The sequence below is a fragment of the Natator depressus genome, chromosome 6 (genome assembly GCF_965152275.1).
Source record: "Natator depressus isolate rNatDep1 chromosome 6, rNatDep2.hap1, whole genome shotgun sequence".
Lineage (NCBI taxonomy): Eukaryota > Metazoa > Chordata > Testudines > Cheloniidae > Natator > Natator depressus.
Window position 1 is genome coordinate 82,729,287 of NC_134239.1, and position 12,835 is coordinate 82,742,121.

A 12,835-nucleotide genomic window follows, 5' to 3' on the forward strand; every position below is an offset into this window, starting at 1 on the left:
GTAATTTAAAAAAAATATGCAAGAAACTAAACTTATTTCTAGCCCTTGTGGTTGTGAAGATACCTTCTGATCATGTTTTCAAGTTTAACTGTCATGGTGAATTTTTCCTGACTTGCGGATTGCCTGAAATCCTAGATCTGAAAGGGGTGAACTTGTCTATTCATCTTAGTGAGTCGTTAAGTATGGAAACCCCGAATCTGCAGGTCCCCACTAACACCATCCCGGCATAGAACTGTGTGTTACTATTTAATTTTGCTAAGTGTCACGTTCCAGGGTGCAAACAGTGATGGGATGTGTCAACACCTATCCTGCAACCTTGGTAGCCCCAGCAGAATCCTTTGCTTAGGCCCCACCCAACTAAGTCCTTACTCCTCCGGGACACTCAGCCTGCTTGAAGACAAGGAGCAGGGGTCCAGAGACAGGGAGCCCCTAGTCTGCCCAGAAGATGGCTCTTGCGCAGGTGGCTCCTGCCACTGTCACTCCCAGCAGGGACAGGATCCATGATGCCAATCCACAGCATAAGGATGGGATTATTGGGAGTGAGGGGCATCTGAGGTATGCTCGGGCCCTGGATTGCCTTAATCTAGTCTTGATGTTAGCTGTGTAGTGACTGCAGTTATGAGAGATGAATCTGCATTTTGTTCCTTCTTGTGTATCATCAGGAGACTAAAATAATGGTACAGAGAAGGGAAAAGAGACTATTTACACTCTCACAGTACAAGAACAAGGTGCCATTCAAACAAATCTGAATAGGAACAGATTTACAGTTGACTCAGTTAAATATAATTAGCTTGTGGAACTCATTACCACAATACCCATGGTGTCCAACAGCACAGAAAATATTAAAAAGTTATACTCATTATCCATCTTAATGTCTAATATTAAATTACACTGGATAGGAATTAAAAAAGAATATAAACCATTAATCACTAACTGGGGGGGGGGGGGAAAGGGGTTTAGGTACATTGGTCGATAATTAACTCTTAAAGGGATCTAACACCCTCTTCAGCAGCATCTGGAATTTGCCACTATCATCAAAAAGAGAATCTTGGACTTGATGAACAACTAGTTTGAGCCAGTATGTCACTACCTAGAATTACTTAGTAAATTGCACTTATAGCGCTGTCAAGGCTGATTTCTCCACTCTGGCACATTGAGTGCAGAAGGTGGGGGCCCACAAGGATCCTAAAAATTAATATTGGCCACTCCAGGCTGGTATTAAACTACGAAGCTTACAGCTTCTTTCTGACCTTGGGTGGGTAGATGCTGCCAAATGCAAAACCCCTTGGAACCTAGGAAGGCTCACTTGGGAATTCCTTCCTGTGCGGTACCCTCAAGCCCTTTCACACACACGCCCCCTCCGGGGAAGAGCTGAGAAGGAAAACAAAGGAAATTAGCTGTTGCCCCCAGCTAATTAAACAACATATGCACAAACTTCTTAGGACACCAAAATCCAATCCTGTTCTTAAAAAAGGTAAATTTTATTAAAAACAAAAAGAAAGGAAAATACATCTAGAACTTAGCCTTTTGTTAGATTTAAAAAACCCACTTACAAAAATTAAACGTCAAGAATAACCTTCTTGCGGTCCAGCTTAAAGGTTACAAGCAAAACAAAAACATTTGGGGTTAGCACAGAGGAGTTCACAAGCCAATAAGAAATAAATAGAAATAAACCTAATCGCATCTTCCTAGACATTCCCTAATTTACTTAAATATCTGGGTTTCAGATAAGCAATCTCTAGGTATGATCTGATGGTTTTTCATACCTGGCTTAAAGCTTCACAGAATAACTGCTGCCCTATTCCCCTCTTTCCCAGAGAACCACAACACACAGACAAAGGGAAGTTCTCTCCTCCCCACCCCCCCGCCATTTTAAAAAGTTCTAGCCCTCCCATTGGCTCTTTTGGTCAGGTACCCACTCCTTTCCTTTTACCTGTGGGCTTGTTAACCCTTTACAGGTAAAGCAAGTGGTGAACAACTGCCAAGAGGGATTCTATAGCTAACTGGCTGGCTGAGTGCCCACAAAAAGGAGCTGTTCCCAATCTCATTTATCATAAGGACCAAAAAGTTACGTCTGTACAACCTCACCGAAAACAATTAGGTTGCACAAGGGCAAATTGGAGAATAATTTAGTTTGCATAACTTTTCTTATGCATCATCCACCATAATAAAGGAAGAAACCAGATTAGCTCTGAGCTTTCAGGTAGAGTTTTTAAGAATGGCAGTCATAAATGTGTTTGTATGTGTACTTGTGTGTCTGTTTGCAAGCTGAACATATTTGATCTAGAATAAATTGACAGGCAATAAATATGGAAACCGAGTGTGCCATTTTTAAAGTCACTTTTCTCAGTAGAATAGAGATATTAAAACATCATAGACAACTTAAAATCTAGCCAATTTAAAAATTAATTTTAAAGTAGTTTTAAATACTACATGTATTCCTGAATCTTTCTGCTAATTTTTGTCATCTTACAATCATACTTTCCTATTTTTAACATTTTCTTGCCCTTGTTCTTTTATGAAACCATCCAACATAGAGTAAAATTTGCTGATTTCAGGAGAAACGGTAAAATTTAACAGATCTCAAGTGTTATTGGGTACATAAACAAATAGGAAAATAGAGAAAATGTGGGTGTTCTTTAATGCTTATAGGTGTTAAAAGTAACAATAAAGAAGTAAAAATGACACGTGTCTAAAATATTTTTTTTATGCTGATAGTGTTTTCTAAGCCTCACAGCATCCCTGTGAAGCATGTAGTAGGTCCATTTTACAATTGGAGAATCTGGGCTACAAAGACTGACTTGCTTAAAGTGGCACAAAAAGAACTAAGGCATTCAATAAATTTAAAAAAATAACTTTTGGTGGATTTGGAAATACAGCTCAGTTTACCTACCTTCATTTTCATACCATGCTCAGCACCAAGGTATTTCAGGGTATTACAACTGTTAAAATATATTTTTAACAGGACCTTTGTCTCCAGTTTCCTTTTCTTCTATCAGTTTTATCTTTGTGTATTAATGAATTTATTTGCTCTGAGAGAGCTAAGTTAAATAAGTGAGCTTTGCATTTTGTTCTGAAGATGGATGTCTGATGTTTTATAGAAGTTAATTTCAGAATTGCAGTTCAGTTGTAGGTAAGCGCTGTCCACTGCCCTCACAATTCTCACTGTTGTTGTTGACCTTTCTAGTGCACTAGCTGACTGGGGCAGCTATAGTTGTGTAGAGGGAGGTAGTCAGTTCTTCAGGTAACAGGGGCTAATCGAGTAAATGGCTTTTGAATATTTGGACAAAAACCGTGAATTTGGTTCTGTGCTGCTGAAGAGCTATGCAGAGTGATCTGCTGCTGAGTAGGTGGGATGCTGCATCTTGAATCAAGTGGAAGTTTTTCAGAGTTGTCAGTTTCATTCCTCTTAGATACAATGAATTCAATAATCAATCATAGTGGTCACTAATTTGTGGTTCACTGTAGCCAAATCAGTTTAATAGAATAACGCTCTGTCTTCTGACCAGCTACAGGTAGAAAAAGGCTTTGGATCCACAAAGACCTCAAGGCTATTTTGTGCATCATTTTGATGATTGGAGGGAAGGCACCTTTGATGGAAGGTACTGGCTTCAGAGAACTCACCCATCTTGTGCTTTTAGTACAAAACCATACATTTCAACTACTTTGAAATGTAGTTGTCTAATACACGATCAAAATCAGCATATTTTTCCTACTTATGCCAGTCTTACCTTTGAATCATAATCTTACAACAAGCAGCTGTGTTTTTGCTTTTTTTAACTCTCTTTAAAATTGAATTGATGCATTCTGAATTAATTGCTTTTTACACCCAGAAAATGAATGTAATAGGAATTGATTGAAAAAAAGGGCTGTGTTATAAAGTGGAAGGGCTGTGGAGGGATTGTAAAGTTCTTTTTAAGCTTTTCTATGTTTTTGGTGTTTTGAGTTGATGGTTGGTGAGTGTTTTATAATTGGGGAAAAAATCGTAATGTCAAAAATGAGCCTAATTATTTCAGAAAATACATTTCATAACTTCTTTAGACTTCATTTGGGGATTATATACTACTTTACCATTAAGAAGCTAAAGCTGAGCAACGCCTCATATATAGTCTTACTCAAATGCTTGAAGAAACATAAGAAGCCCATGTAAGGCGCACTCAAATTTTGCTGCTCCTCTTAAAAAGGGAAGAAAAAAAAAAACTTCATAATTTTCATTGGATTTAGCAGTGACAGCACACAATATGACTGAGAATTGCTATTTAAAGCATGATTTAAAATGAAAAATGTTTCTGCGTTTGTAGAGAGCTAACAGTTTCATAGTTATGAAAAGGAATGTTTGTTCCATAAAAAATGGCATTGTATGAGTTCTTTCCTATTCACTGAGCTTCATGAGTAATAGATTTCAGAGTAGCAGCCGTGTTAGTCTATATCCACAAAAAGAACAGGAGTACTTGTGGCACCTTAGAGACTAACAAATTTATTTTGAGCATAAGCTTTTGTGGGCTACAGCCCGCTTCAACGGATGCATAGAACGGAACATATAGTAAGAAGAATATATATACAGAGAATATGAAAAGGTGGAGTAAGAGGCTAATTTATTAAGATGAGCTATTATCAGCAGGAGAAAAAAACTTTTGTAGTGATGGCTCATTTAGACAGTTGGCAAGCAGGTGTGAGGATACTTAACTTAGGGAAATAGATTTAATATGTGTAATGACCCAGCCACTCCCAGTCTCTAATCAAACCGAAGTTAATGGTATCTAGTTTGCATATTAATTCAAGCTCAGCAGTTTCTCATTGGAGTCTGTTTTTGAAGCTTTTCTGTTGCAAAACTGCCACCTTTAAATCTGTTACTGAGTGGCCAAAGAGGTTGAAGTGTTCTCCTACTGGTTTTTGAATGTTATGATTTCTTATGTCAGATGTGTCCATATATTCTTTTGTGTAGAGACTGTCCGGTTTGGCCAATGTACATGGCAGAGGGGCATTGCTGGCACATGATGGCGCATAGCACATGGGTAGATATGCAGGTGAACGAGCCCCTGTTGGTGTGGCTAATGTGATTAGGTCCTATGATGGTGTCCCTTGAATAAATAAATGGACAGAGATGGCATCGGGCTTTGTTGCAAGGTTAGGTTCCTGGTTCGTGGGGTTTTTTTGTGTGGTGTGTGGTTGCTGGAGAGTATTTGCTTCAGGTTGGGGGCTGTCTCCCAAGATCTGTGAGAGTGAGGGATCATTTTTCAGGATAGGTTGTAGATCTTTGATGATGTGCTGGAGAGGTTTTAGTTGGGGGTTGAAGGTGACGGCTAGTGGCATTCTGTTATTTTCTTGGTTGGGCCTGTCCTGTAGTAGGTGACTTCTGGGTACTCTTCTGGCTTTGTCAATCTGTTTTTTCTCTTCAGCAGGTGGGTATTGTAGATTTAAGAATGCTTGATAGAGATCTTGTAGGTGTTTGTCTCTGTCTGAGGGATCGGAGCAAATGCGGTTGTGTCTTAGAGCTTGGCTGTAGACAACGGATCGTGTGGTATGTCCTGGATGGAAGCTGAAGACATGTAGGTAAGTATAACGGTCAGTAGGTTTTCGGTATAGGGTTGTGTTTATGTGACCATCGCTTATTAGCACCGTAGTGTCCAGGAAATGGACTGCTTGTGTGGATTGGTCTAGGCTGAGGTTGATGAGTAATAGAGATGTAATAGAGTAATGGCTAGGCAGCAGTTCTGCGGAAAAGGACCTAGGGGTGACAGTGGACGAGAAGCTGGATATGAGTCAGCAGTGTGCCCTTGTTGCCAAGAAGGCCAATGACATTTTGGGATGTATAAGTAGGGGCATAGCGAGCAGATCGAGGGACGTGATCGTTCCCCTCTATTCGACATTGGTGAGACCTCATCTGGAGTACTGTGTCCAGTTTTGGGCCCCACACTACAAGAAGGATGTGGATAAATTGGAGAGAGTCCAGCGAAGGGCAACAAAAATGATTAGGGGTCTGGAACACATGACTTACGAGGAGAGGCTGAGGGAACTGGGATTGTTTAGTCTGCAGAAGAGAAGAATGAGGGGGGATTTGATAGCTGCTTTCAACTACCTGAGAGGTGGTTCCAGAGAGGATGGTTCTAGACTATTCGCAGTGGTAGAAGAGGACAGGACAAGGAGTAATGGTCTCACGTTGCAGTGGGGGAGGTTTAGGTTGGATATTAGGAAAAACTTTTTCACTAGGAGGGTGGTGAAACACTGGAATGCGTTACCTAGGGAGGTGGTAGAATCTCCTTCCTTAGAAGTTTTTAAGGTCACGCTTGACAAAGCCCTGGCTGGGATGATTTAATTGGGGATTGGTCCTGCTTTGAGCAGGGGGTTGGACTAGATGACCTCCTGAGGTCCCTTCCAACCCTGATATTCTATGATTCTATGATTCTGTGGGACAAATTCTGCCCGCAGTGCCACTGTGCCACCTTATTGCTCTCCTTGGCAATGCACAGGTGTAACTGGCTCTGTAAATGGAATTTGGGAAAACAATTCTGTTGGTGATGAAGCAGTGTGCTCTTCTTAGCTATGTTGTCAGTGCAGGGCTAATAGGAGTATGGAGTGAACACTTATTTTAGTTCCTAAAATAAGTTCCTTCTGCAGTCCTAGTCCAAGCCAGACTGTTAGTGAGAGAACTGAAAATACCAATTGCAGTACCTTTGAGGTAGTACTACATTTACATTGATAATATAGTGTGAAACCAAACCTGAAGTCTCAATTAGTCTAACTTCCCACAGACTATTTTGGCCTTCTGGCATAAGCAACTAAAGCAATGGTTGGATTTTTAAAATTTGTAACTGGATGATTAACCTCTCTTTGGGTGCAGCACTCCTCACCTCTGCAGTTGATTGGTGCCTCCTCTGTCCTCCTGTGCCATGCCCTGGAACACTTGTTGCAGCCCACCTTGCCACTTTCCCTCTTGCCCTTTTCTTTTTGTGTGTGTTTGTTTTTTTAATTGTAATCTCATGTTTTCCTTTGTTTATGATTTTGCTTTCTATTATTTGCTCCATATCTTCTGTTCTCCTCTCACCTTCAGTTCTGTTCTGTTCAGTCACTATATGTTGTATCTTTTCCCTACTAGACAGCATGACTGTGTGCATGTTGCTGTAGAGACTAGCGGGCCACATTCAGAGAGCCGCACCCTCTAGCATCAAGTAGAATGTGCAGGTAGCAGGCCAGAAAGACAGGTGCGCTTCCCCTGAAGATTTTGGCGCCGCCCTCAGATTGAGAATCGCTGGCCTTGGGGTATTCCTTTTTATTTTTCCCACAAAGTATAAAAGCTAAGGAGACAAGCACTATTGTGGCTTGAAACTGGGACTTTCAGGTACTTTATGGGGTCGAGCCTTGAACAGATATGGTGTTGAAGCCTGTCATATTTCCCCTTTTATTCTTTTTCCCTTTGAATGGCTTTACAAATCTGTATTCTTTTCTGTCTCCTAATTTTTTTACTTCTCTCCCTCTTGTCAAAACTCTCTTTTCTTTTAGTTATGTCCCAAGATGTCAAATCTCCCTTTAACTTCCACAGCCTTATGTCTGTTTTCTTCAGTCCTTTTGTAGTTCTTTCTGTTTAGTCTCATATAGTTTGGAGCCTTCAGATCCTTGACTTGGCCCAAAATCCTCTGTGGTAAACCATGACAGGCTGTCAGTCTTGGAACGTAACTGGAAATTGCTTTTTGGATCCAGGAAAGCAGCAAGTATGTTTTTCTCATTCTTTCAGACAGATAGCTTCTGAGAATTGCTGTTTACTGTGATTAATATACAGTGTTGCAGAAACTGGAATCCTAATTAAGATGGTGGGGGAAGAATTTACAGTCACTGCAGTACCAAATCAGACATTTTAAAAATCATGTGATGCAAAATTATTCAAGATTTTACAAATGGAGAAGGCTTAAAATCTGCTCCAAATAGCATGTACAGATAGTATATTAACTAAATGGATGACTCATATAGTCAGTATTGCTTTCATGTTACAGAATACAGCGTATATGCTGCAATATGTCATTCACTCCTTCACTGACATTGTGGCAATGACACACTTTGTCTTGTAGTAAGAGTCTTTTGTGTTTTGGGTGATGAGACATCCTGGAGATGTGAGGAGGTGGGAAATAATGACCTATATTATGATAAACTCAGCTAATGAAGAGCTCTATAGAAAGCTTTTGTTCACAGTGCGGTGGATTCCTAAGCTTCAGTATAAACTTTGAACAAATACTAGCCTGCTATAATTTTTCTTAAATGCATGTAGAGAGGTTACTGCATGATTTTTATTTATATAAAATGTTGTGGTAGAGGAATTAGTACTTTTAGTTATAAATACACTGTTAAATCTATAGTTATTACAGGATCTCATGTATAAACTAGCTAGTTTTAAGCATTAAAAATATTGTTTAGAGACTTGCGGGAAAAGACGTTGAGAAATATAACCATTGGTGCTGCATTTCTTACAGTAGTTTATTTTTACTTTATGCCCAGACTTTTTCTCCTTACCAAAGGAAAATATTAAATAACTTTAGTAAAGCAACAAAACTGACCCACATTTCTCAGATGTTTTGTTTATAATCAACCGGTTTTGAAGTACTTTGTTATGAGTGAAAGGATGAGAGAAGAAGCATGGCTCCAGTCTACTTCACCACAGACTTCCTGTGTGATCTTGGATAAGTCACATAGTCTCTCTGTGTGTGGCTTGGTTCCCCATCTATAACATGGGGATAATAGTACTACCCTACTTCACAAGACTCTTGTGAAGATAAATACATTAAAGATTGTGAAATGCTCAAATACTACAGTAATGAGGGCCATGCAAATTCATGCGATAGAGCACAAGAGGTAAACACACATCAAAGTACGGCTCTGATACCATCATGGGACCTCAGTAGGCAGACCTGTATGCCTGCATGGAATGTCTTTTGAAGCAAGTGGAGCAAGGTGATTATGGACCTGATTTCAAGACCAGGGCTTGCTTATTGCTCAAATGGATTTGGAAAAAACTTGTCAGTTGGTATAGCCAATATAAAATTACCGTATTTTTTTTGGTATCTAGACCTCTTTATAGGAAAAACAGTCCTCCTTTCTTGTGTTTGCTCTATCATTTAAGGTGCTTTTATTAGGTGCTCTCCTGGAACTAGATAAACAGATTGTGAGTTCCTTATTCTCACTGGCAGGCTGTTACTTGCACAAGTACTCATTGTCAACAGGACTATTCATGTATGTAATCACACATAGTGAGTTAAAACTACTCTACGTGAAGTTAGTCAAGGTATTCTCTATCTTTTGAACAATGAGACCAGCCATGTTTAATGAGCTAAATCATTGGTAGGTCAATAAAATACCTACTGTACATGGTGAGTATTTTTGTAGTCACAGAGATGTGTGTGGCACAGGTGGAGCTGGTAGATCCACCTATAGTCAAGATTGTCTAACAGGTTCCATTATAAGACCTTGTTTTCAGTTGCCTGTAGCATTGCCAAACTTTAACTGTTTAGGCTGAAATTTTTCACGCAAGGTGTCTGCTTCAGGCTGAATTTTTTGGGAAAGTTTCAACTAAAATGACTTAGGTATTTTTAAAAACAAGGTTATGTTTACAGTTTATGGTTTAGTGGTATCTAAAAATGAGGAAGCATTGTTTTGCCCCTATTAACAATAGTAAGAATCTTTTACACAGAAAAGCCTTAACACCTCATTCTTTGGAGCAGTGACTTGAAATTCAGTATAGGGGGTTTTGCTTTTTGTTGCTCCCATGAAAATCTGCCCAACTTTGGCCAAGTTGTAAACCTCTGAAAAATCTCAGTTTGCACATGCTCAGAGTGAATGAACATGGTGCATGCTCAGGCTGATCAGGACTTCCGTAATTGCTCCTCTTGGAAGCTGGAGGGCTGCTGTGGTTCCAGGCACCAGCACTGAGAGCAGGGAGACTTGTGCTCTCCATTCGTCCCCTGCCGGTGCCCAGACAGCATAGAGAAGGAGCAAGGCGCCTGACTCAAATGCAAAGGGGTAAGGAGCTAAAGGCGGAGGGGAGGTGAACACTTGGGCACAGGGACATGGGCTGGGGATGAGCTGTTGTCTGTAGGAGCTTGCCTCGTTTGGTGTAGAAGTTGGGAAGTGTATAATGAATGAGATAGGAGATTGCAGAAAGAGAGAGGATGGTTTTGTGATTAAGGCAGTTGGATGCTGCCCTGGAGACCTGGATTCTACCCAGGCCGCTATCACAGAGTTCCTGTGTAATGTTGGGCAAGTCAATTACATCAGAATTTTCACAAGTGGCAACTAACAGTGTTCCTTATTTTAAGTGTACCCACTTGAGATGGCTGGAGCCAAATTTTGCATAAGTGCTAACAACTGCAACTGAAGTTGTCTGGAGGGGGTTTTGTTTTTAAACATATAATGTTATTAAAAATGCTAATTGTGCTCAAAACTACTCTTGGCATGTCAACTTGGGAGTCCCAGATAGTGGACATTTCTAACAATTTTGGCCTTAATCTTTGTCTCAGATGCCTGTCAGTAAAATAGATATAATAAGACCACTTCATCTCACAGGGATGTTGTGAACATAAATTTATTAATGTTTGTGAAGCACTCACAAGCTACCATGATGAAAGTCATAGAAAAGCCCATGGAGAGATTAATAGTTTTGTATTCCTTGCAGGGCTTGGACAGTGTATGTTAAATAAGCTCTGGGGTCACACATTGAATGATGAGGATAAAAAGAAATAACTACTCATTCATTGAGCATGGTCCATCCTGTGCACTGAATGATGAAGCATCCTGTGGAACAAATAGTATATGATCATGTAATTAAAGACTCTATCATAATGCATGCACACAAAGGGACCAAATCTAGATTGCATAGGCAACCTTAATTCTGGTATTCCTGACTTCTGAGTGTTTGACTTTGCAAACTTTCTAATATTTTTAGTGTAGTCATACATACAACACGTGATTATCCCTGTAAAGAATATTGTTGGTGTTGTTTTAAGTTGAAATGCAAAGGCTGGGAAGATTAACATTGTGAAATAGTCTTTTCAAGATAGTAGTAGCAGGGATTGCCATGAGGAGCATATATATGCTTTCCAGTCACTTGTTTGATTTTGTGGAAAAATAGTTGAACTACTGTGATGGCAAAAGTCTATCTATCTCAGCTACATGCTATGCTTCCTCAAAAGAGATTTGCTAGGTGTGATGGTTCTCACGGTACGCAGGAGTATGGGGAGGGACAGCTCAGTGGTTTGAGCATTGGCCTGCTAAACCCAGGGTTGTGAGTTCAATCCTTGAGGGGGCCATTTAGGGATCTGGGGCAAAAATTGGGGATTGGTCCTGCTTTGAGCAGGGGGTTGGATTAGATGACCTCCTGAGGTCCCTTCCGACCCTGATACTCTATGATTCTATCTTGTTACACTCCTGCCTCTAGTGAGAGGTAGCCTTGCACATATTGGTTGGGTGTTAGCTTTCTAACTCCACCAGCCTGTTAGCCACTCAGGCACTCTTCTCTGGGCAATGGCAGCCCTGTCTTTGCCTTACAGATTAACAAGAGATGCACCCTTGTGCCTGAATCACCTTTGAAGCATTCCCCTGTGATGTCCAGCCCCTGACGCTAATATTCACAGAAATCCCAGATTCTCTGCTCCCAAAGAAGCAGTGTACCCCAGTTTTACCTTAAACCACTGCTCCTGGATAACACACAGCAGTTGTAATAAAACAAGAGAGAGTTTATTTAAGAAAGAATAGAGAGTGGTAGAAACAAATGATTACAGTATAAAATAAAATCATAAAATGGGAAGTAGGGCCTACATTTATTAATAATTACCTTTTCCTTCTAATAAAGTAGGTTTTCATTCCCAAAGTTTAATCTGTTGCAGAACTGGCTGGCTTCACCTGAAGCAGGATCCAAACTTCCATAAAAACCACCCCTTTTCCACGAGGTGTTTCCTCTCCTCACTCTGTATTACACTGAAACAGTCTTTTGTGTGTCTTCATAGACAGAGAGATCCTGTGTGTAATAATGTTCCTTTTTACTTTGAAGAAGTTTTGATTGTTTGCAGTTGTCTCTGATGGTTTACCAGTGCTAGTTTTGGGATGGAGCAAGGCTAGACACTTGAGACTTGCATTGCATACCCGACTAACCAGGGAGGAGCGACAACTCCCTCCTGCTCCAATTGGCCATCACGTATTATTCCACTGTGACTAACTTTTACATCCAAGTCTGTAAAGCATAGTTTCAATGTAGTTACATTGTTCCATAAATATTACTTGTATGCACATATCAGAATGATTGAGTCTTCACAAGTTATGAGCTTTCTGTAGATACCTTACATGTTATCCCTTGTGGATAAATACTCTGTAAGATATGTTTGGTGTTGTCATCTGAGATGAGAGTTTTTTTGCAAAGAACAGGGAGGAATCTTTGTCAAGGGGCCTCTGGGTCACACCACGGTGTTGCATTCATCGGCTATATTCATATCTTAACTATTCATTATAAGGTAGACCTGCTGTCCTCCCCATATACAGCTTGTGATTAACAAGTCCTACAGGTTTTGGTAGAAGGCTAACAAAGGAAATACGTAAGGTATCAATGATTGATCACATGGTATCCTGGGCAGACCACCTGAGAAAGCTTGATCTCTCTTTTTACATAGGATGTCGCAGAAGGCATGGTTGAGTTGGTATCGATGCCCTCTAATAGAGATATATCTGAAGGCTGAAGCCTGAGCTAGTAGAGATTGAGGGCAGATCTACACTTAAAAAGCTGTGCTTCTGTAGTGCTTTAGTGAAGATGCTACCAAGCTGTTGGGAGAGTTAATCCATGTCCACGAGAGGTGGTAGCTAT

General features: G+C 40.3%; 1 protein-coding gene across 2 annotated transcripts in view; it reads left to right on the plus strand.

Annotated features, from left to right (window-relative positions):
* NUBPL (NUBP iron-sulfur cluster assembly factor, mitochondrial) overlaps positions 1–12,835 on the plus strand; it is a 150,505-nt gene that overhangs the window by 36,409 nt on the left and 101,261 nt on the right. The window lies entirely within an intron of this gene.